We start from the raw sequence: 23,285 nt of genomic DNA, 5'->3' as shown, positions 1-23,285 counted from the left end.
AATGTAAGTTTTACCTGTTTCAAGGTCTGTTCTGACAATAGCTACAACAGCTTGGACTATCACATGGTCTGATAAAAGACCCAGATACACTGAAGGCTGACTACGGTTCCTAGGTTGGTGTATTTAGGTTTTTAATCATCGGTGGCACAGGTTGCAAAACAATATTTTTGCCAGCAAACTTTGACCTCTGATGACAAAGAGTGTGTGTGTTCTATTTGCTGTGAGTGTGAAGATTCCTATCTGGTGAAGCTTCCCATCTGGTGAACCTTCCCATCTGGTGAAGCTTCCCATCTGGTGAACCTTCCCATCTGGTGAAAATTCCCATCTGGTGAACCTTCCCATCTGGTTAACCTTCCCATCTGGTGAACCTTCCCATCTGGTGAACCTTCCCATCTGGTGAACCTTCCCATCTGGTGAAAATTCCCATCTGGTGAACCTTCCCATCTGGTGAAGATTCCCATCTGGTGAACCTTCCCATCTGGTGAAGCTTCCCATCTGGTGAACCTTCCCATCTGGTGAAGATTCCCATCTGGTGAACCTTCCCATCTGGTGAACCTTCCCATCTGGTGAACCTTCCCATCTGGTGAACCTTCCCATCTGGTGAAGCTTCCCATCTGGTGAACCTTCCCATCTGGTGAAGATTCCCATCTGGTGAACCTTCCCATCTGGTGAACCTTCCCGTCACTGAGATCTATATCCAATACTGTAATATTATATTTCATTTTTCATCTAATGTGTAATTAGTCCAGGTTCCCTCCACCCTAGGCTAATGGTACTTTCCATTGTTCCTTCCTGGAGCTCAGCCAATCAGATAAGACATTCCCACACCTTCTCACTGAATGGAAAGACCAACACAGGTGTGAGTGGGGATCAGGTCGTGAGAACATTGTGTTGACGTAAGTAGGCTACTTTGTGAGTTTGTATAGCCTACTACAACTTGTGTTGGAATTCAGAAAGATACATACAATTTCAATGAGAAATGTATTGAAATATACTAAACCTAATCCAGCTATTAGGTATTTAAGATTGCAGATCTTGGAATCTAGATACCATACCAAACATGATATTCCATACAGCTAAAATATTTGATGTATTCAATTTCTATGATCAAATTTAGTCTCCAGATAAATTGGATAAAGTTTAGATGAATAAATGACAGGAATTTCTCTGTAAAGAATGTATTGATTTACATTAACTTATTAACCAAATTCTGTCCAACTCTTGTTCTTCCATTCAAATGACCAGAAGAGATTAGTAACATCTATTGATCTGAACAGAGGCACAGAAGAGAGAGGTGGGTGGATAGACACACCTTGAGTCTAGAACACACCTTGAGTCTAGAACACAGCTTGAGTCTAGAACACACCTTGAGTCTAGAACACACCTTGAGTCTAGAACACAGCTTGAGTCTAGAACACACCTTGAGTCTAGAACACAGCTTGAGTCTAGAACACAACTTGAGTCTAGAACACAGCTTGAGTCTAGAACACACCTTGAGTCTAGAACACACCTTGAGTCTAGAACACAACTTGAGTCTAGAACACACCTTGAGTCTAGAACACACCTTGAGTCAAGAACACAGCTTGAGTCTAGAACACACCTTGAGTCTAGAACACACCTTGAGTCAAGAACACAGCTTGAGTCTAGAACACACCTACTTTACCTGTGTAGAGAAACTTTACACCTATGTATACTGCACACCTAGGCTGTGTCCCTAATGGCACCCTATTCCCTACGTAGTGCACTACTTTTAAACAGAGCCCTTTGATCCCTATCGGTCCTGGTCAAAAGCAGTGCACTATATAAGGAATAGGGTGCCATTAGGTACGCCATCCATACAGTACCTCTGTCCGTAAGTATATACTGCACACCTACCTGTGAAAGGATACTGCATCATCAGTCAATCTCTCCGGCTTCACACCCTCTTTTACCACTGATCTGACACATCGTAGTCCTCCACTGATCTGACACGTCGTAGTCCTCCACTGATCTGACACATCATAGTCCTCCACTGATCTGACACATCGTAGTCCTCCACTGATCTGACACATCGTAGTCCTCCACTGATCTGACACATCGTAGTCCTCCACTGATCTGACACATCGTAGTCCTCCACTGATCTGACACGTCATAGTCCTCCACTGATCTGACACGTCGTAGTCCTCCACTGATCTGACACGTCATAGTCCTCCACTGATCTGACACATCGTAGTCCTCCACTGATCTGACACCTCATAGTCCTCCACTGATCTGACACATCATAGTCCTCCACTGATCTGACACATCATAGTCCTCCACTGATCTGACACATCATAGTCCTCCACTGATCTGACACATCATAGTCCTCCACTGATCTGACACATCATAGTCCTCCACTGATCTGACACGTCGTAGTCCTCCACCTGACTAACTAACTCCCTGTCAGAGTCACCAACCACTTCTAGACTAAATAACTCCCTGTCTGACTGAGTCTAGAGTCACCAACCACTTCCTGACTAACTAACTCCCTGTTAACTAAATTCCTGACTAACTAACTCCTCCTGAGAGGAGAGGCAGGGGTGAGAGAGAGAGAGAGAGGAGAGGAGAGGCAGGGGCGAGAGAGATAGGAGAGGCAGGGGCGAGAGAGAGAGAGGAGAGGCAGGGGCGAGAGAGAGAGGAGAGGCAGGGGCGAGAGAGAGAGAGAGGAGAGGCAGGGGCGAGAGAGAGAGGAGAGGCAGGGGCGAGAGAGAGAGAGAGGAGAGGCAGGAGCGAGAGAGAGAGAGAGGAGAGGCAGGGGCGAGAGAGAGAGGAGAGGAGAGGCAGGGGCGAGAGAGAGAGAGGAGAGGAGAGGCAGGGGCGAGAGAGAGAGGAGAGGCAGGGGCGAGAGAGAGAGAGGAGAGGCAGGGGCGAGAGAGAGAGAGGAGAGGAGAGGAGAGGCAGGGGCGAGAGAGAGAGAGGAGAGGAGAGGCAGGGGCGAGAGAGAGAGGAGAGGCAGGGGCGAGAGAGAGAGGAGAGGCAGGGGCGAGAGAGAGAGAGGAGAGGCAGGGGCGAGAGAGAGAGAGGAGAGGAGAGGCAGGGGCGAGAGAGTCAGGAGAGGCAGGGGCGAAAGAGAGAGAGGAGAGGAGAGGAGAGGCAGGGGCGAGAGAGAGAGGAGAGGCAGGGGCGAGAGAGAGAGAGGAGAGGCAGGGGCGAGAGAGAGAGGAGAGGCAGGGGCGAGAGAGAGAGAGAGGAGAGGCAGGGGCGAGAGAGAGAGGAGAGGCAGGGGCGAGAGAGAGAGAGAGGAGAGGCAGGAGCGAGAGAGAGAGAGAGGAGAGGCAGGGGCGAGAGAGAGAGGAGAGGAGAGGCAGGGGCGAGAGAGAGAGAGGAGAGGAGAGGCAGGGGCGAGAGAGAGAGGAGAGGCAGGGGCGAGAGAGAGAGAGGAGAGGCAGGGGCGAGAGAGAGAGAGGAGAGGAGAGGCAGGGGCGAGAGAGAGAGGAGAGGCAGGGGCGAGAGAGAGAGGAGAGGCAGGGGCGAGAGAGAGAGAGGAGAGGCAGGGGCGAGAGAGAGAGAGGAGAGGAGAGGCAGGGGCGAGAGAGTCAGGAGAGAGTCAGGGGCAAAAGAGGGCTCAGACTTACCATTGACCTGCTGAGGGGAGTATGGCTCAGAGCTGGAGTCTGGGGGGGACTCAGGGAGTGTCCTGGAACATTGAGAGATATTCATATGGTTGGGATAAAGCACTGACTTTGCTGATAGCTGCTTTATTGAGGAAACACTTTATCTACTATGACTGTGATACAGAATGTCGTTTTCAAGATAAATAACTTTCAAAATACAGAAAGTGTCACAGCCTTTTGCAAAGCGCATCATACTGTGACACTTTCTGTATTTTGAAAGTTGAAAACTTAATTGCTAACATGCAAAACATTTTGGGACTGTATCAACAGTGGACTAATGAAATAATTACCACAAGATAGTTTTTGAGTGGAATTTCCCTTTAAAGGGCCAATCTGCATTTGCTACATCCATTTTTGTACTTGTAATTGAATGATATATGTACCCATTGATTGTTGAAGAATATAACTTATAAATGCCTCATGAGCTTAGTTCAGCTGTCACACGCCATCAGAACCCTAAATAGAAGCTTGTTTTACTCCAATGTTTGTAAACAAAGTAAATGTAAACAAACTCTATATATCCTCAAAACACGGTTACAACTAGAACGTTGATATCATGGATGGTCAATCCTTGCATCCATAGCGTAAGTCTATTAAATTGAGAGTGGTTACATTTCTCATTTCCCTCAGCTTTTTACAGAAACAGAGGCGGGGCTTCCGTTTTGTTATTGACCGGGAAAACACTTTGTTATTGTTTTAACTAAGGATTGCTGCTTTAAGACGAACGCACTAACAGTAAGTCGCTCTGGATACGATTTTAGAATTTCTCTACAATGATAGTTTTGTTTTCATACATATATTTCTAAAAACAGTGATATGATCTCTAGTTTGTTGTGCAATTGATTGATGACAAGTTATTTCCAGGCCATTGAGTCTGTCTGTCTGTGTATCTGTCTGTCTGTCTGTCTGTCTGTCTGTATGTCTGTGTGTTGTTTCTGTAATATGACTCGTTTCTGATATCACCCTCCCTCCCCTCTTTGCTGGCCAATGGTTTATTTGTCCAAGTAGAGTTAATCAAGCACTGATTACAAAATGTAACTGAACTCTGACTAGGGTGTGAGTCTGGTTTCACTGTGTGAGGAAGAAAAACGATTTTGTCGAAATGACCCCCTGGGCAAAATATGTGATGACGTTGAATCAACGTGGAAAACTGATTTTGATTTGAAAAAAAGTCATCAACGCAAGGGAATTTCGTATTTATTTTCACCCGACTTTTAATCTAATTCCAACGACACGGTGTTAATGTTGATTCCACGTTGAATTCACGTTAGTTGACAACTCAACCAGACGTAAATCAAAACTCAACGTTGAACCGGTGGGGGAGTCTGAGACTGGCTCCTGCAAGCAGAGTTGGTTCAATTTGAGTTACTGTGATTATCTTTTAATGAAGTTGTAATCTCACTTTGATATTACAACTGCTTCAAAAGCAGCAGGCAATATTATGTCACTGCAACCTGCTGGGACGTCTTTCTCTAACATCATTCCTACACACATCATCAGCTGTTTCCATCCACCCAGAGCCATATGAAAACGCATGGCTCACTCCACGGACCCCTCATCCAGTCAGCTCACCCCGGTGTGTAGTGACCTCTGTGTTCAGGCTTGACGTGGTTCTGCTGCTGCTGGTGGTTCTGCTGGTGGTTCTGTTGCCCCAGGCAGGGGTAATTGTTGTGTCTCAGTAGGCCCGGGGGCGGGGGCGGGGGATAGGGTGTCGGGTGGGGGTTTCCCTGACGTAGGGAGATAGGGGATCTCAGAGTCCCAGCGGAGGAGACTCCGGCCTGGGTTGATGAGTAGGAGTTAGGGCCTGGGGCACCGCTGTGGACCTCAGAGAAACAGCTGGAGAGAGAAAAAACACACAGAGAAGAAAAGATAGAATTGTGTTTAATCGTTATCGGTTCAGTTGGAAATCACAATGGAATAACATGATATGAATTAGTTGTCGTGTTGAAGTCCAGGTAGTTTTTTTTTCTTCAGTTTGGTGCCAAATTAAGATGACCCTGGTTAGATATAGTTGTTGTTGGGTCGCATTTATAAGCTGGTCCCAGATCTGTTTGTGCTGTAGCCAACTCCTATGGTTATTGTACAAAATACAGCAAAAAAAACTGATCTGGGAACAGGGTCATATTCATTCGGCAATAAACGAAAGAGAAAAAAAACCGGACTGACTACCTGAAACATTAATTTTCATGAATCGCTCTGAGCCACTCACATGTCAGTGCTGTCGTCCTCCTTGCTGATGTAGTCCTCCAGAATACTGGTGTCAATGTTCGCTGGCTCCAAGGAGCTGGTAATATCATGACCTGCAGAGAGACAGAGAGAGAGAGGCGGTTTGGGAATCTGTCACCACGTTCAAACATTTCCTCTTCTGATGCCAAACGGGATGTAGGATTCTAATTCGCTCTTTAGAGACGACATCATGGAGAATGGAGAACTGGGTCTGTACACCAACGACCGTGGGGTCTGAACACTGAGTCCAGACGGTGTACGTGTGTGTAAGTGTGTGTGTGTGTGTGTGTGTGTGTGTGTGTGTGTGTGTGAGTGAGTTAGTGTGTGTGTGTGTGAGTGAGTGAGTGAATGTGTGTGAGTGAGTGTGTGAGTGATTGAGTGAGTGAGTGAGTGAGTGTGTGTGTGTGTGTGTGTGTGTGTGTGTGTGTGTGTGTGTGTGTGTGTGTGTGTGTGTGAGTGTGTGAGTGTGTGAGTGAGTGTGTGTGTGAGTGTGTGTGTGTTAGTGAGTGAGTGACTGAGTGTGTGTGTGTGTGTGAGTGAGTGAGTGAGTGAGTGAGTGAGTGAGTGAGTGAGTGAGTGAGTGAGTGAGTGAGTGTGTGTGTGCAGGAAGCTTGAACTAAGAGGTGAGTTGGTGTTGACAGGTGGTTTTATGTTTGGGTACAGGTGACTGTTAATTCATTATCCGGACATACCAAGTTCCCTCTTTTTCTGTCGTACTTTAAAAAATCGTCCTAATATATAAAATTATACTACTACAATACTACATACTATTACTTTCATAAGTACCAAAATACATGCTACTACTTCACCTCCTCCTCCTCCTTCACCTCCTCCTCCTCCTCCTCTTCCTCCTCCTCCTCCTTCACCTCCTCCTCCTCCTCCTCCTCCTTCACCTCCTCCTCCTCATCATCATCATCTTCATCAGTGACTCTTTAAATTCTGCGTAGTTTACTGGGTATACTGGGAGCTGGTTTAAGTGTTGGCGTGTGAAATAATTAATCCCTCTATTCTTTCCCTCCTCTCACCACCACACCTCCTTTCATCCCCCACTCCACCTCTCACTCCAACCAGGGACGTGGGAGCATATTCACCCCTTCTCAGCCAAAGCTCCCCAAATCCCAAACACATGACCCAACCCCATAATCCCCATAAACACACACGCACACATATTTCCAATAGAAATTAACTTTTTTCTGTCACTAAAAGGTAACATTTCCCCCTTCCCATTTTTTGGGGGTAAAAACAGATGGGGGATTTCCATAAAAAAGTGAGTGAGTGTGAGAATAAAGAGGTGGAGAAGGGGTGGAGGGGGTTCTACCTGGAACCAAAAGGGTTCTACCTGGAACCAAAAGGGTTCTACCTGGAACAAAAAGGGTTCTTCAAAGGGTTCTCTCATTCTCCTATGGGGAGAAGTACCCTTTTTGGTTCTAGATAGCAACTTTTTCTCTGTACCCACAAAACCCCAGACCTCTCCCTCGCTCTCTCTCTCTTTCTTTCTTGCTCTCTCTCCCCCCCCCCCCCCCCCTCCCAGTCTTTGATAGATTAAGCTGCTACTCAGTTCGGAATGTCAAGAATTTATCTGTTAGTGTTGGATAAACTATTTTCTTTCTCTCTCTCTCTCTCTTCACCCTCTGTCTCAAAACCCTCGCAATTTCAAATCTCACTGATCAGTGCTTAGGCACCGCTCAGTCTCTCCCTGACAAGGGAGAGAGCAAGATAGAGCGTGAAAATAGTTCTAGATGGGATATCTTGAGATTCAAAGTTATTGGTACACTCTTATAAATAAGGTACTATCTAGAACCTAAACGTTTTTGGGGGGCTGTCCCCATAGGAGAACTCTCTGGAACCCAAAAGAGTTCTACCTGAAAACAAAAAGGGTTCTACCTGGAACCAAATGGGTTCTACCTGGAACCAAAATGGTTCTACCTGGAACCAAAAGGGTTCTACCTGGAACCAAAAGAGTTCTACCTGAAAACAAAAAGGGTTCTACCTGGAACCAAATGGGTTCTACCTGGAACCAAAATGGTTCTACCTGGAACCAAAAGGGTTCTACCTGGAACCAAAAGAGTTCTACCTGAAAACAAAAAGGGCTCTCCTATGGGGACAGCCGAAGAACCCTTTTGGAACCCTTTTATCTAGGAGTGTAGGACAATGGAAAGTCTGCAAAACAATTCAGCAAATGCCTTCATCTTGAGATGAGAAGTTATTCAGCAACTCTTGATGGGACAAGGGAAGTTTGCTTGAAAGTTTTGCAAATGCCTTCAACAGGGTATTTCAGACTGGGTGTCTTACCTAATGCCTCGTTCACACTGCACTTAGCCTTGGGCTAACAGCTGCCTTAGCCTGGGGCTCTAGAACCATGCTGTGTAAAAAGGCCTATGGAGTGTTGTTGTCAAGCCCCATCAGGAGGGTTTATTATCCAGTTAATGAACTTATTCCAAGGTCAGAAACCAGCCACGGTGGTCAACAAAGCAGCCTGGGGGGTCTGTAACAGCTAAGAGCTCCAGTGCTGAGGTCAGTAACATCTCCCCGGTGTTACTGAGGTCAGTAACATCTCCCCGGTGTTACTGAGGTCAGTGATATCTCCCCGGTGTTACTGAGGTATCACATCACATACATTAGTCAACGGTTGAACGACTGTTCATCAAGTTTCAAGTTTTATTAGTCGTACGTACAGGATACACATGGTGTACACCGTCCAATGAAATGCTTACTTGCAGGTTCCTTCTGGACAATGCAACAACAATAAGAAATAATAAAAGGTAAGAATACCGATATAAAGTAAATGGATCAGTAGAACAGAATAGACATTTAGCATCAGTATAATACAGGAAGACAACATTTATGTTTTGGGTGCAAGTGTTTAAATTGTGCAGTATTTAGCAATCATAATAAGAGTCTGGTAGCAGCAGTTGTATGTGTGTGTAGCATGAATGTGTGTGTGTGTGTGTGTGTGTGTGTGTATGTGTGTGTGTGTGTGTGTGTGTGTGTGTGTGTGTGTGAGTGAGTGCATGTGTGCTAAGGTGCAGAGAATCAGAGCAGGTGGTCAGTCCAGTTCAAGTGTTCAGCAGTCTGATAGCTTGTAGATAGAAACTGTCTCTGAGCCTGTTGGTATCAGACCTCATGCTCCGGTACAGTCTGATGGCTTGTAGATAGAAACTGTCTCTGAGCCTGTTGGTATCAGACCTCATGCTCCGGTACAGTCTGATGGCTTGTAGATAGAAACTGTCTCTGAGCCTGTTGGTATCAGACCTCATGCTCCGGTACCGTCTGATGGCTTGTAGATAGAAACTGTCTCTGAGCCTGTTGGTATCAGACCTCATGCTCCGGTACCGTCTGATGGCTTGTAGATAGAAACTGTCTCTGAGCCTGTTGGTATCAGACCTCATGCTCCAATACAGTCTGATGGCTTGTAGATAGAAACTGTCTCTGAGCCTGTTGGTATCAGACCTCATGCTCCGGTACCGTCTGATGGCTTGTAGATAGAAACTGTCTCTGAGCCTGTTGGTATCAGACCTCATGCTCCGGTACCGTCTGGCTGACAGTAAGGGAGAGAACAGCTCGTGGCTGGGGGGTGTGGGGGGTCCTTGATGATGCTGCGGTACTTCCTCAGGCACTGTTTCAAGTGGAGGTCCTGGATGGGTGGGAACATGGTCCCAGTGATGTACTGGATGGGGTGGGAACATGGTCCCAGTGATGTCCTGGATGGGGTGGGAACATGGTCCCAGTGATGTCCTGGATGGGTGGGAACATGGTCCCAGTGATGTCCTGGATGGGGTGGGAACATGGTCCCAGTGATGTACTGGATGGGGTGGGAACATGGTCCCAGTGATGTACTGGATGGGGTGGGAACATGGTCCCAGTGATGTCCTGGATGGGTGGGAACATGGTCCCAGTGATGTCCTGGATGGGGGGTGGGAACATGGTCCCAGTGATGTCCTGGATGGGGTGGGAACATGGTCCCAGTGATGTCCTGGATGGGGTGGGAACATGGTCCCAGTGATGTCCTGGATGGGTGGGAACATGGTCCCAGTGATGTCCTGGATGGGGTGGGAACATGGTCCCAGTGATGTACTGGATGGGGTGGGAACATGGTCCCAGTGATGTACTGGATGGGGTGGGAACATGGTCCCAGTGATGTCCTGGATGGGTGGGAACATGGTCCCAGTGATGTCCTGGATGGGGTGGAAACATGGTCCCAGTGATGTCCTGGATGGGTGGGAACATGGTCCCAGTGATGTCCTGGATGGGTGGGAACATGGTCCCAGTGATGTCCTGGATGGGTGGGAGCACGGTCCCAGTGATGTCCTGGATGGGTGGGAGCACGGTCCCAGTGATGTACTGGGCCATCTTCACCACCCGCTGGAGGGCCTTGCAGTCGTGGACGGAGCAATTCCTGTACCAAGCCGTGATGCAACCGGTCAGGAGGCTCTTGATGGTTCAGCGGTAGTATTTTGAGAGGACCCGGGGTGGCATGCCAAATTTCTTCAGCCGCCTTAGGAAGTAGAGATGCTGTTGCGCCCTCTTGACAAGAGTGGTGGTGTTGTTGGTCCATGACAAGTCCTCGGTTATGTGGACGCCAAGGAACTTAAAACATTGTGACTCTCTCTACTGCGGTCACGTTGATGTGAATCTGGGTGTTTTCATCAATCATCTCTCTCTGTTTCTTTCAGTTTCCCTCTCTCTCTCTCTCTCTCTCTCTCTCTCTCTCTCTCTCTCTCTCTCTCTCTCTCTCTCTCTCTCTCTCTCTCTCTCTCTCTCTCTCTCTCTCTCTCTCTCTTTCCATTCAACATGTCATATGTAGGGGCAGATTGGCCTTCTGGCAAATGCTAGATGGGCTGGACAATTTTTTGTTGGGTGGTTTGGTCAAGTTTTACACACACATAAATGTTGTTTTCATATAAATATTCTGACAGGCTGAGCCGAGGTCACGCAAACTCACATTCAAAGTAAAACGTGGCATCAGCAAAGAGAGCTGCTCCGACTCCGTCATCAGTTAGATCATGGATGGTAAAGAACAGACAGGGTTTCATCAGTTAGATCATTGGTAGAGCATGGCGCTTGTAACGCCAGGGTAGTGGGTTCGATCCCCGGGACCACCCATACGTAAAAATGTATGCACACATGACTGTAAGTCGCTTTGGATAAAAGCGTCTGCTAAATGGCATATTATTTATTATTTATAAAGGACAGACAGGGTGTCATCAGTTAGATCATGGATGGTAAAGAACAGACAGGGTTTCTATACGTAGAAACATTATACATTGTCACCTATTATTTTGGCGGCTAAAACTATGATTTGGTCAAACAGTAAAGTTTCTTCTCCTCATGATTCCTGTAATGAAAGTGTTTGTCCTGCCCTGCCCCTCGCTTGGGCCTGCTGCTGTCAAAATCAAAGTGTTTGTCCTGCCCCTCGCTGGGCCCTGCTGCTGTCAAAATCAAAGTGTTTGTCCTTCATGTCTTAAAGTAATGATGGACTGTTGTTTCTCTTTCCTTATTTGAGCTGTTCTTGCCATAATATGGACTTGGTTTTTTACCAAATAGGGCTATCTTCTGTATACCCCCCCCCCCACCCCCCCCCCACCTCCCATCTTGTCACAACACAACTGATTGGCTCAAACGCAATAAGAAGGAAAGAAATTCCACAAATTAACTTTTAAGAAGGCACACCTGTTACTTGAAATGCATTCCAGGTGACTACCACATGAAGCTGGTTGAGAGAATGCGAAGAGTTTGTAAAGCTGTCGTCAAGGAAATAGTCAAAATAAAGAAAAAGCCCTGGAATGAGAGTAGGTGTGTCCAAACTTTTGACTGGTACTTTATATGTCATTCATCTCTATTGAACAAAAAACATTCTGGAAATTCCGGAGTCCTATTTCGAAAAATAGCAACTGTAATCTAATTGTCAACCCAAAAATGCATGACAGTCACTGGATTAGGTTGCACATAAAAATACTTTGAATCATGAATTCTTGCTTGGACGTGTTAGATGAAACAAAGTTTTTCTTGAAAACCTTAGTAGTCAATTCATTATACTTGTTAATAGAGCACTGTGAATGACGTTGTGATGATTATGGGCTTGTCTCACCAACTGTAAAAGTTAGTGGCACCCAACAGGCTCTAGTTTAATCTAATCTTGACTATTGACATGGTCCAAGTGCTTCCAAGAAGGACCTAGAAAAGCTGCAGCCGGCCCAGAACAGAGCAGAACATCTTGCCCTTCAATGTACACAGATGGCTAATGTCAAACGGTATGCACGTCAGTCTCTTTTGGCTCAAAGTAGAGGAGAGATTGACTGCATCAATTCTCTTGTTTTTGAGAGAAATGTAAATTTGTTGAAAATTCTATATTGTCTGTAAAATCAACTTACGTGTCACACAGCTCTGATAGACATACTTACCCCACCAGACATGCCACCAGGGGTCTCTTCTCTGTCCCCAAATCCAGAGTGAATTAAAGACAACGTACAGTATTATATATGATCACATGGAACTGCCTTCCACCTAAAAAAAGGAACACCTCAAAGCACAATGCCTCTCCTCTATTTGATCTAAATAACTCTTATTATATGTATATGTACTAATGTGTGGGTAACTGTCAGTAATATGTAACTGTCAGTAATGTGTAACTGTCAATAATATGTAACTGTCAGTAATATGTAACTGTCAGTAATATGTAACTGTCAGTAATGTGTAACTGTCAGTAATATTTAACTGTCAGTAATGTTTATGTGGCAGTACTATGTAACTGTCAGTAATGTGTAACTGTCAGTAATGTGTAACTGTCAATAATATGTAACTGTCAGTCATGTGTAACTGTCAGTAATACTTAACTGTCAGTAATGTTTAAGTGGCAGTACTATGTAACTGTCAGTAATGTGTAACTGTCAGTAATGTGTAACTGTCAGTACTATGTAACTGTCAGTAATGTGTAACTGTCAATAATATGTAACTGTCAGTCATGTGTAACTGTCAGTAATACTTAACTGTCAGTAATGTTTAAGTGGCAGTACTATGTAACTGTCAGTAATGTGTAACTGTCAGTACTATGTAACTGTCAGTAATGTGTAACTGTCAATAATATGTAACTGTCAGTACTATGTAACTGTCAGTAATGTGTAACTGTCAATAATATGTAACTGTCAGTAATGTGTAACTGTCAGTAATATGTAACTGTCAGTAATGTGTAACTGTCAGTAATACTTAACTGTCAGTAATATGTAAGTGGCAGTACTATGTAACTGTCAGTAATGTGTAACTGTCAGTAATATTTAATTGTCAGTAATGTGTAACTGTCAGTAATGTGTAACTGTCAGTAATATGTAACTGTCAGTAATGTGTAACTGTCAGTAATACTTAACTGTCAGTAATATATAAGTGGCAGTACTATGTAACTGTTAGTAATGTGTAACTGTCAGTAATATTTAATTGTCAGTAATGTGTAACTGTCAGTAATGTGTAACTGTCAGTAATGTGTAAATGTCAGTAATGTGTAACTGTCAGTAATGTGTAACTGTCAGTAATGTGTAACTGTCAGTAATGTGTAACTGTCAGTAATGTGTAACTGTCAGTAATATGTAATTGTCAGTAATGTGTAACTGTCAGTAATGTGTAACTGTCAGTAATATTTAATTGTCAGTAATGTGTAACTGTCAGTAATGTGTAACTGTCAGTAATATTTAATTGTCAGTAATGTGTAACTGTCAGTAATGTGTAACTGTCAGTAATATGTAATTGTCAGTAATGTGTAACTGTCAGTAATGTGTAACTGTCAGTAATATTTAATTGTCAGTAATGTGTAACTGTCAGTAATGTGTAACTGTCAGTAATGTGTAACTGTCAGTAATGTGTAACTGTCAGTAATGTGTAACTGTCAGTAATATGTAATTGTCAGTAATGTGTAACTGTCAGTAATGTGTAACTGTCAGTAATATTTAATTGTCAGTAATGTGTAACTGTCAGTAATGTGTAACTGTCAGTAATATTTAATTGTCAGTAATGTGTAACTGTCAGTAATGTGTAACTGTCAGTAATATGTAATTGTCAGTAATGTGTAACTGTCAGTAATGTGTAACTGTCAGTAATATGTAATTGTCAGTAATGTGTAACTGTCAGTAATGCGTAACTGTCAGTATAAACTTTTTTGGTTCCATTGTTCTTATTTAAAATGTGTGTAGTTCAGTCCTTGACCTGTTCTTGTCTATTGATGTTCTGTATCATGTTCTATGTTGTGTGTGGACCCCAGGAAGAGTAGCTGCTGCTTGAGCAACAGTTAATGGGGCTCCTACTAACTAGTAAACACACCAGAGTAAACTGTTAGTCTGGAGCCCTGTGATAGTTATTAAGACTTATGATAGGTGTTGATTCAGGGGAACACATGACAGGCACTAGACAGACAGACAGACAGGCACTAATTAGCAATATAGCCAAAGTCATTAGCTTGGCTTTTAGAACGTATAAGGCTTAAGCAGACAGACAGACAGACAGACAGACAGACAGACAGACAGACAGACAGACAGACAGACAGACAGACAGACAGACAGACAGACAGGCAGGCAGGCAGGCAGGCAGGCAGGCAGGCAGGCAGGCAGGCAGGCAGGCAGGCAGGCAGGCAGGCAGGCAGGCAGGCAGGCAGGCAGGCAGGCAGGCAGGCAGGCAGGCAGGCAGGCAGGCAGGCAGGCAGGCAGGCAGGCAGGCAGGCAGGCAGGCAGGCAGGCAGGCAGGCAGGCAGGCAGGCAGGCAGGCAGGCAGGCAGGCAGGCATGCATGCAGGCAGGCAGACAAAAAGAAAAGTGACAGCAGAGAAGATGCTGAGACAGACAGACAGCCCAACAGGGAGGCTAACCAAATGTCTAGAGCAGAGGAACAGTTATAGTGGTGAGTTGTATCTCCAGACAGAGGAACAGTTATAGTGGTGAGTTGTATCTCCAGACAGAGGAACAGTTATAGTGGTGAGTTGTATCTCCAGACAGAGGAACAGTTATAGTGGTGAGTTGTATCTCCAGACAGAGGAACAGTTATAGTGGTGAGTTGTATCTCCAGACAGAGGAACAGTTATAGTGGTGAGTTGTGTCTCCAGACAGAGGAACAGTTATAGCGGTGAGTTGTGTCTCCAGACAGAGGAACAGTTATAGCGGTGAGTTGTGTCTCCAGACAGAGGAACAGTTTATAGTGGTGAGTTGTGTCTCCAGACAGAGGAACAGTTATAGCGGTGAGTTGTGTCTCCAGACAGAGGAACAGTTATAGTGGTGAGTTGTATCTCCAGACAGAGGAACAGTTATAGTGGTGAGTTGTATCTCCAGACAGAGGAACAGTTATAGTGGTGAGTTGTATCTCCAGACAGAGGAACAGTTATAGCGGTGAGTTGTATCTCCTCCAGTGTTTTTTTTTTTTACATGTTGTATTTATTTTAAACAAGAGCTGGTTTCGAAAGAGGAGGAGGACCATGTATCCCCAGTCACTGGTACAGAAACACTGTACTGTACTCTCAATGTTATGTCAGCACTACTGCCTGTGTCTCAGTAGGGTGTGTGGGGTCAGGGTGTGTGTGTGGGGTCAGGGTGTGTGTGTGTGGGGTCAGGGTGTGTGTGTGGGGTCAGGGTGTGTGTGTGTGGGGAGGGTGTGTGTGTGGCTGGTGGGGTGAGTTGGCTGAGCCCAGTGATGTGGGCTGGTGTGGATAAAATGCCAGGGCCGAATTCTTGTCCCCAGTCATCGAAGTAGTGCCCCACATGGGGAATAGGGTGACATTTGGGACAAAGTCCAACTCTATGGGTCCAGACACAGTCACTTGTCTTGGAAATAAAAATATAAATGGTCAGTTGTAGGTTGAGGTTTGTGAATACATGTCAGAGCCAGGGGGAAGGGGGAGGAGGAGAGGGGGAGGGGAGAGGAGAGGAGGAGGAGAAGGATGGTTTTCCCTTAAATAAAGTCCAGATGTGCACCCCACCCAAACTGGCAGTAAATTCAGGCTGGCAGGACTGATAACCGGAGAGGGAGAGACTGAGAGAGGGAGGGGAGGGAGAGAGGGAGGCGGAGAGAATAGGGGGAGAGGGAGGGGGAGATGAAAGAAGGCATGTAAGAGATGGAGGGGGAGGTGAATAGGGGGATGGTAAGGAAGAGCGACAGAGAGAGAGAGAGAGAGAGAGAGAGAGAGAGAGAGAGAGAGAGAGAGAGAGAGAGAGAGAGAGAGAGAGAGAGAGAGAGAGAGAGAGAGAGAGAGAGAGAGAGAGAGAGAGAGAGAGAGAGAGAGAGAGAGAGAGAGAGAGAGAGAGAGAGAGAGAGAGAGAGAGAGAGAGAGAGAGAGAGAGAGAGAGAGAGAGAGAGAGAGAGAGAGAGACAGAGACAGAGACAGAGACAGAGACAGAGACAGAGACAGAGACAGAGACAGAGACAGAGACAGAGACAGAGACAGAGACAGAGACAGAGACAGAGACAGAGACAGAGAGAGAGAGAGAGAGAGAGAGAGAGGAGAATATAACAGAATGATATAGTGAGAGACATTAGGAAAGAGTGATCCATTCTACAGAAAGTATAGAAAAGTGACGGCTTCTCATTGAAGAGGAAAGACAAAACGATAGGTTTGAACACGGGATGACAACAAGAGAACTTCATCAAAATAGATCCAACCTGTACTCTGCTTCTAATAGATCGCTACACGAATCCAACCTGTACTCCGCTTCTCAAGACCAACTATGTGGTGATAATGTAACCTACAGTACAGGCAGTAAGTCACCCAGTTATCTGAGTTTGATATACGGTGGACACTAGACTGGTGGATGCTCGGTCCCCTTCGACACTAAAACTACAACATCCTTTCTATCTTTGTGTTTTATCGCCGACGCTGCGGTCATTCTGAACGTTCAATTATTAGTTATTTCTGTTTTTTTGTGTCTGTCCGGTAATGTAAACTACACCGAAGGGTATAATAATGTAACCTATAGGGTCTATAAGCAGTGCATCACTACTATAGTAGAGTTTGAAATAGTGTCGATGGATACTAGATAAATAAATATCTCTGGCTCTCCTCCATGTCCTGCTCTGTCCAGCTGTGGCCAACAGGGAACAACGCTATGATTGTCAAGACAACGACCGTACAGACAGACAGACAGACTGCCCTTTTCAGATTAGGACTAGGGAAGGGGACAGTGTGTGTGTGTGTGTGTGTGTGTGTGTGTGTGTGTGTGTGTGTGTGTGTGTGTGTGTGTGTGTGTGTGTGTGTGTGTGTGTGTGTGTGTGTGTGTGTGTGTGTGTGTGTGTGTGTGTGTGTGTGTGTGTTATAACAGCGTTTCAATGCCTGAATTGTCCACCGTGTAATAACCCCAGATGAAAACAAACAGAGGAGGTTCAGTGTGTGTGTGTGCATTAATCATGACTCATATCAACCTAATGTCTGTCCCCCTGATTCCTCTTGCAGCAGAACACTAACCAATGCCATTGTACAATGAGTATACAAAATATTAAGAACACCTGCTCTTTCCGTGACATAGACTGACCAGGTGAATCCAGATGAAAGCTATGATCCCTTGATGATGTCACTTGTTAAATCCACTTCAATCAGTGTAGATGAAGGTGAGGAGACAGGTTAAAGAAGGATTTTTAAGCCTTGAGACAATTGAGACATGGATTGTGTATGTGTGCCATTCAGAGGGTGAATGAGCAAGACAAAAGATTTAAGTGCCTTTGAACGGGGTACGGTAGTAGGTGCCAGGCGCACCGGTTTGAGTGTGTCAAGAACTGCAACGCTGCTGGGTTTTTCACACTCAACAGTTTCCCGTGTGTATCAAGAATGGTCCACCAAGCCAACTTGAAACAAATGTGGGAAGCATTGGAGTCAACGTGGGCCAGCATCCATGTGGAACGCTTTCGACACCTTGTAGATTCCAAGCCCCCGACGAATTGACGCTGTTCTGAGGGCAAAAAGGGGGGGGGGGGGGGGATGCAACTCAATATTAGGAAAGTGTTCTTAATGTTTTGTCCACTCTCAGTTTAGACGTAAGAGCATATGAGTCTTGTCCGAGCCATTTTTACAGTCTTCGGGTTTGACTCGACCAGGGATCGAACCCACAACCTTCCAATCTCAGGGAAGACTCTCAGGCACTGGGTGGCCACGGAGTTGTTTCCAATAGCAACGTAGCACAGAATAACACAATGATAACTTTGTATGATAGTTCAGAATTCACTCACTCATTTGTGCAGCGGACTACAGTATAGTACAGCATAGTGCAGTGTTTCACAAACTCAGTCCTCTGGACCCCAAGGGGTGCACGTTTCGGTTGTTTTATTTGCCCTAGAACTTCACAACTGACTCAAATAATCATCTAATCATCAAGCTTTGATTATTTGAATCAGCTGTGTAGCGCTAGGGGGAAAAAATACAAACAAAAAAAAACCCTTGGGGTCCCCAGGACTGTTTTTAGGAAACTCTGGTATAGTGTATGAATGCTGCCTGCTCTGTGGAAGCAAATGATTTAAATTGTGTGTGTGTGTGTGTGTGTGTGTGTGTGTGTGTGTGTGTGTGTGTGTGTGGTGTGTGTGTGTGTGTGTGTGTGGTGTGTTAATAATTAATCACATTCCCAGCAGCACATAGAGCAAAGTCCATAATATTAACACACTGTCAATATGACCTAGCATGACACACACACACACACACACACACACACACACACACACACTTTACAGTTTTAACCATAATCACAATATTGTTGTATCAAAATACAAGACTGCCACTGCACCCAAGTCATAAAACTGTATCACACTGGCCTAAGATGTTACAATACAAAGACTGCCACTGCACCCAAGTCATAAAACTGTATCACACTGTTAAAATACAAAGGGGTAACAAGTTACATCAATTAGAGAAACTGGTCACCTTAACTGGTCACCGTGTTCTCAACGGTCAGAGCGTGAGTAAAGCTATTCTTTCATTAGATGTCTATGAGTATCTTAAAGGGATACTTCACCCCTGCAATCTAAGTTAAAACGTTAACTAGCCCTTTAAACCTCTTAGCTTCCTTGTCCTCCGCTCAACTAGAAAACCAATATATTGTATTTTCACAGGTCTGAGCAAGTATCGCAGTTCTGTCCTGAAATATTATATATTCGATTAGACCAATATAAATAAATACAAACCATAAAAAATAAAATAATAATCTGAAACCCATGTCTAAAGAACCACATATATAGAATTCAATCCAAAGGAAACCTCGAGATGAACAGGATGGAAAAAAGACCACGGTCAAATAACATGACTGACAGGAAACCCCCCATCAAAGACAGGAAACCCCCCATCAAAGACAGGAAACCCCCCCATCAAAGACAGGAAACCCCCCATCAAAGACAGGAAACCACCCATCAAAGACAGGAAACTACCCATCAAAGACAGGAAACCCCCCATCAAAGACAGGAAACCCCCCATCAAAGACAGGAAACCACCCATCAAAGACAGGAAACCACCCATCAAAGACAGGAAACCCCCATCAAAGACAGAGCACATAACGGTCTAGTGCGAGAGACAGACACACAGAGAGAGAGACAGAGATAGAGACAGACAGACACACAGAGAGAGACAGTGAGACAGAGAGAGAGATAGACAGATACAGCGACAGAGAGACAGAGAGAGAGAGAGAGAGAGAGAGAGAGAGAGAGAGAGACAGAGAGAGAGAGAGATAGACAGAGAGACACAGAGAGAGAGAGAGACAGAGAGAGAGAGATAGACAGAGATAATCAGAGAGACAGAGATAATCAGGGTACCTGCGTGTAGCCAAAGCATGGTTCTGAAGATGAGAGAGAACGCCTGAACTGAAAACTGAGAAGATAAAATCCCTCTCTATTTTTCACATCATTCTTTCTCTACAGCCGCTGTGGTAACTCTTTGCTCTTTCCTCCTGAGACCTGCCTGAGATTAGCAGTTTGGGGTTACCAATGTCCGTGCGACCGTGTGCATGTGTGTGTGTGTGTGTGTTGTAATGGGGATTACTCCCCAGTCCAGTCATGAGACAGGGCTGTACCAGTCCGCCACACACAGCTCTTGTCGCACACCGGCACCCGACGCAACGGGCTGGTCGACCTAGCTCCAGGGATTAGGAGAGAGATAGAGGGAAGGAGAGAGAGAGAGAGGGAGGGAATGGGAGAGAGAGTGGGAAAGAGAGGGGGAGAGAGAGAGGAGGACACAACAGCACTGGATGCACCGGGCCGGTCGACCTAGCTCCAGGGATTATGGGGAGCGATGGGGCTGGGACTGGGACATGGGAATATGGAGAGGTGGAAGGAGAGAGGGAAAGAGAGAAGGAGAGATGGAAGGAGGGAAGGTAGGTGGGAGGAGACAGAGAAAGAGGGAAGGAGGGATGGAGGGTGGGAAGGTAGGTGGGAGGAGACAGAGAAAGAGAGAAGGTGGGTGGGAAGGTAGGTGGGAGGAGAGAGAAAGAGGGAAGGAGAGATGGAGGGTGGGAAGGTAGGTGGGAGGAGACAGAGAAAGAGGGAGTGGCAGGGCTGTGAATGATATACGGAGGGAGGGAATGATATACGGAGGGAGGGAATGATATACGGAGGGAGGGAATGATATACAGAGGGAGGGAATGATATACGGAGGGAGGGAATGATATACGGAGGGAGGGAATGATTTTAAATTTTTTACATTTTAGTCATTTAGCAGACGCTCTTATCCAGAGCGACTTACAGGAGCAATTAGGGTTAAGTGCCTTGCTTAAAGGCACATCGACAGACTTTTCACCTAGTCGGCTCGACCTTTCGGTTACTGGCACAACGCTCTTACCCACTAAGCTACCTGCCGCCCCAGGGGGGAATGATATACGGAGGGAGGGAATGGTATACGGAGGGAATGATATACGGAGGGAGGGAATGATATATACGGAGGGAGGGAATGATATACGGAGGGAATGATATATGGAGGGAGGGAATGATATACGGAGGGAGGGAATGATATACAGAGGGAGGGAATGGTATACGGAGGGAGGGAATGATATACAGAGGGAGGGAATGGTATACAGAGGGAGGGAATGATATACGGAGGGAGGGAATGATATACGGAGGGAGGGAATGGTATACGGAGGGAGGGAATGATATACGGAGGGAGGGAATGGTATACGGAGGGAGGGAATGATATACGGAGGGAGGGAATGGTATACGGAGGGAGGGAATGATATACGGAGGGAGGGAATGGTATACGGAGGGAGGGAATGGTATACGGAGGGAGGGAATGGTATACGGAGGGAGGGAATGATATACGGAGGGAGGGAATGGTATACGGAGGGAGGGAATGGTATACGGAGGGAGGGAATGATATACGGAGGGAGGGAATGGTATACGGAGGGAGGGAATGGTATACGGAGGGAGGGAATGGTATACGGAGGGAGGGAATGGTATACGGAGGGAGGGAATGATATACGGAGGGAGGGAATGATATACGGAGGGAGGGAATGGTATACGGAGGGAGGGAATGGTATACGGAGGGAGGGAGGGAATGGTATACGGAGGGAGGGAATGGTATACGGAGGGAGGGAATGAGGACATACACAAGCCACAGATTGTACTACTTATGGATTCAAACGGGAAATACATACAAGAAAACAAACTTTTAGACTTGAACAGCCTTTACGACCAGGTCCACCTATACAAGGCAGCAGTGCCCACCTTCGCCCGGACCCTAAAGGATATCGCCCTCAACCGCAGCCCCAACACCTCACACAGGAGCAACAGATCAACAGACACCCCGCCCAGACCAGCGAGACACTCTCCCAGAACTGCGGGTACCCCCCCCCCCCTCCCCGGACCTACACAGAGCAGAGGACCCACGCAGAGAGGACCTACATCCAGACCACAGGACCACCAACAACATCCACTCCCCCACCCCACCCCAACCAATCAATACCCCCCAAACCAACCATGCCCACACCCCATTTAGGCCCCCTCAGATCAGACCTATGCCCCTCCTACCCACCCCAGGCCCCCCACTCCCGCAAAGAGCGCCTCAAAATGAAAGTCACACATACGCCCAGGCCATGAACAGCAAAACAGGCCCAACACCCCACTCTTACACTAGCCCAGGCCAATGGCATGTACCAGATGCTCAGTAGGCTCTGCTCACAATTACTGGCCTGAGGCCAAACCACACGACCAACAACATTAGACACTTTATGGAACACAAAGCCTTCACTATCTCATCCTGGAATATCCAAGGCCTGAGGTCATCTGCCTTTGGACTAAAGAGCAGGAACCTGGACTTCACCAAAGAAATTTGAAATACAGACATTGTCATCCTACAAGAAACATGGTATAGAGGAGATGGACCCACTGGTTGCCCTCTAGGTAACAGAGAGCTGGTAGTCCCATCCACCAAACTACCAGGTGTGAAACGGGGAAGAGACTCAGGGGGTATGCTAATTTGGTATAGAGCAGACCTAACTCACTCTATTAAATTAATCAAAACAGGATCATTTTACATTTGGCTGGAAATTCAAAAGGAAATGATCTCAACAGAGAAAAATGTCCTCCTGTGTGCTACCTATATCCCCCCACTAGAATCACAATACTTTAATGAAGACAGCTTCTCCATCCTAGAGGGGGAAATCAATAATTAATAAGACAGCATGACAGAAAACAGTTCATTGTGATTGAAGACGCCATGGAATCAAATAACTTCTGGGAAAATTGGAACACACTAAACAAACAACACGAAGTGTTATCGATCCAAAATGGAGATAAATGGAGAAACCACTTCTTCAACCTTTTTGGCCATTTAACAAAGAGCAAAAACATAGACATTACCATTTGCAAAACTTAGAATCAGCTGTTAAAGACTACCAGAACCCACTGGATTATCCAACCCAAAAAGGCCTGTGGTGTTGATGGTATACTGTACTTAATGAAACGATAAAATATACAGACCACAAATTCAAATGGCCTATTCTTAAACTTTTTAACATAATCCCCAGCTCTGGCATCTTCCCCCAATATTTGGCACCAAGGTCTGATCACCCCAATCCACAAAAGCGGATACAAATTTGACCCCAATAATTATTGTGGAATATGCGTCAGCAGCAAACTCTGAAAAATCCTCTGCATTATCATCAACAGCAGTCTCCAACATTTCCTCAGTGAAAACAACGTCCTGAGCAAATGTCAAATTGGCTTCTTACCAAAATACCATACGACAGACCACGTATACACCCTGCACACCCTTATCGACAAACAAAACGAAAGCAAAGTCTTCTCATGCTTTGTTGATTTCAAAAAAGCTTTTGACTCAATTGCTATACAAATTGATGGAAAGCGGTGATGGGGGGAAAGCATAAAATCTATGTACACAAACAACAAGTGTGCAGTTAAAATTGACAATAAACACACACATTTATTTCCTCAGGGCCGTGGGGTGAGATCCACCCTCTTCAACATATAAATCAACGAATTAGCG

At 45.7% G+C, this 23,285-nt stretch overlaps 1 pseudogene across 1 annotated transcript in view; it reads right to left on the bottom strand.

Moving 5' to 3' along the window:
* Positions 1-23,285, bottom strand: part of LOC311148591 (myelin regulatory factor-like) — a 62,815-nt pseudogene that overhangs the window by 20,815 nt on the left and 18,715 nt on the right. The window contains exons 2-4 of the transcript XR_014615652.1: positions 5,842-5,932; positions 5,205-5,468; positions 3,594-3,655 (exon numbers count right to left, since the gene is read on the bottom strand). The product of XR_014615652.1 is annotated as a myelin regulatory factor-like (transcript). The remainder of the gene's footprint in view (positions 1-3,593; positions 3,656-5,204; positions 5,469-5,841; positions 5,933-23,285) is intronic.

The sequence above is a fragment of the Coregonus lavaretus genome (genome assembly GCF_964263955.1).
Source record: "Coregonus lavaretus genome assembly, chromosome: 21".
NCBI classification, from domain to species: domain Eukaryota; kingdom Metazoa; phylum Chordata; class Actinopteri; order Salmoniformes; family Salmonidae; genus Coregonus; species Coregonus lavaretus.
The sequence above is the reverse complement of the archived record's forward strand: the minus strand, read 5'-3'. Positions and strand labels throughout refer to the sequence as shown.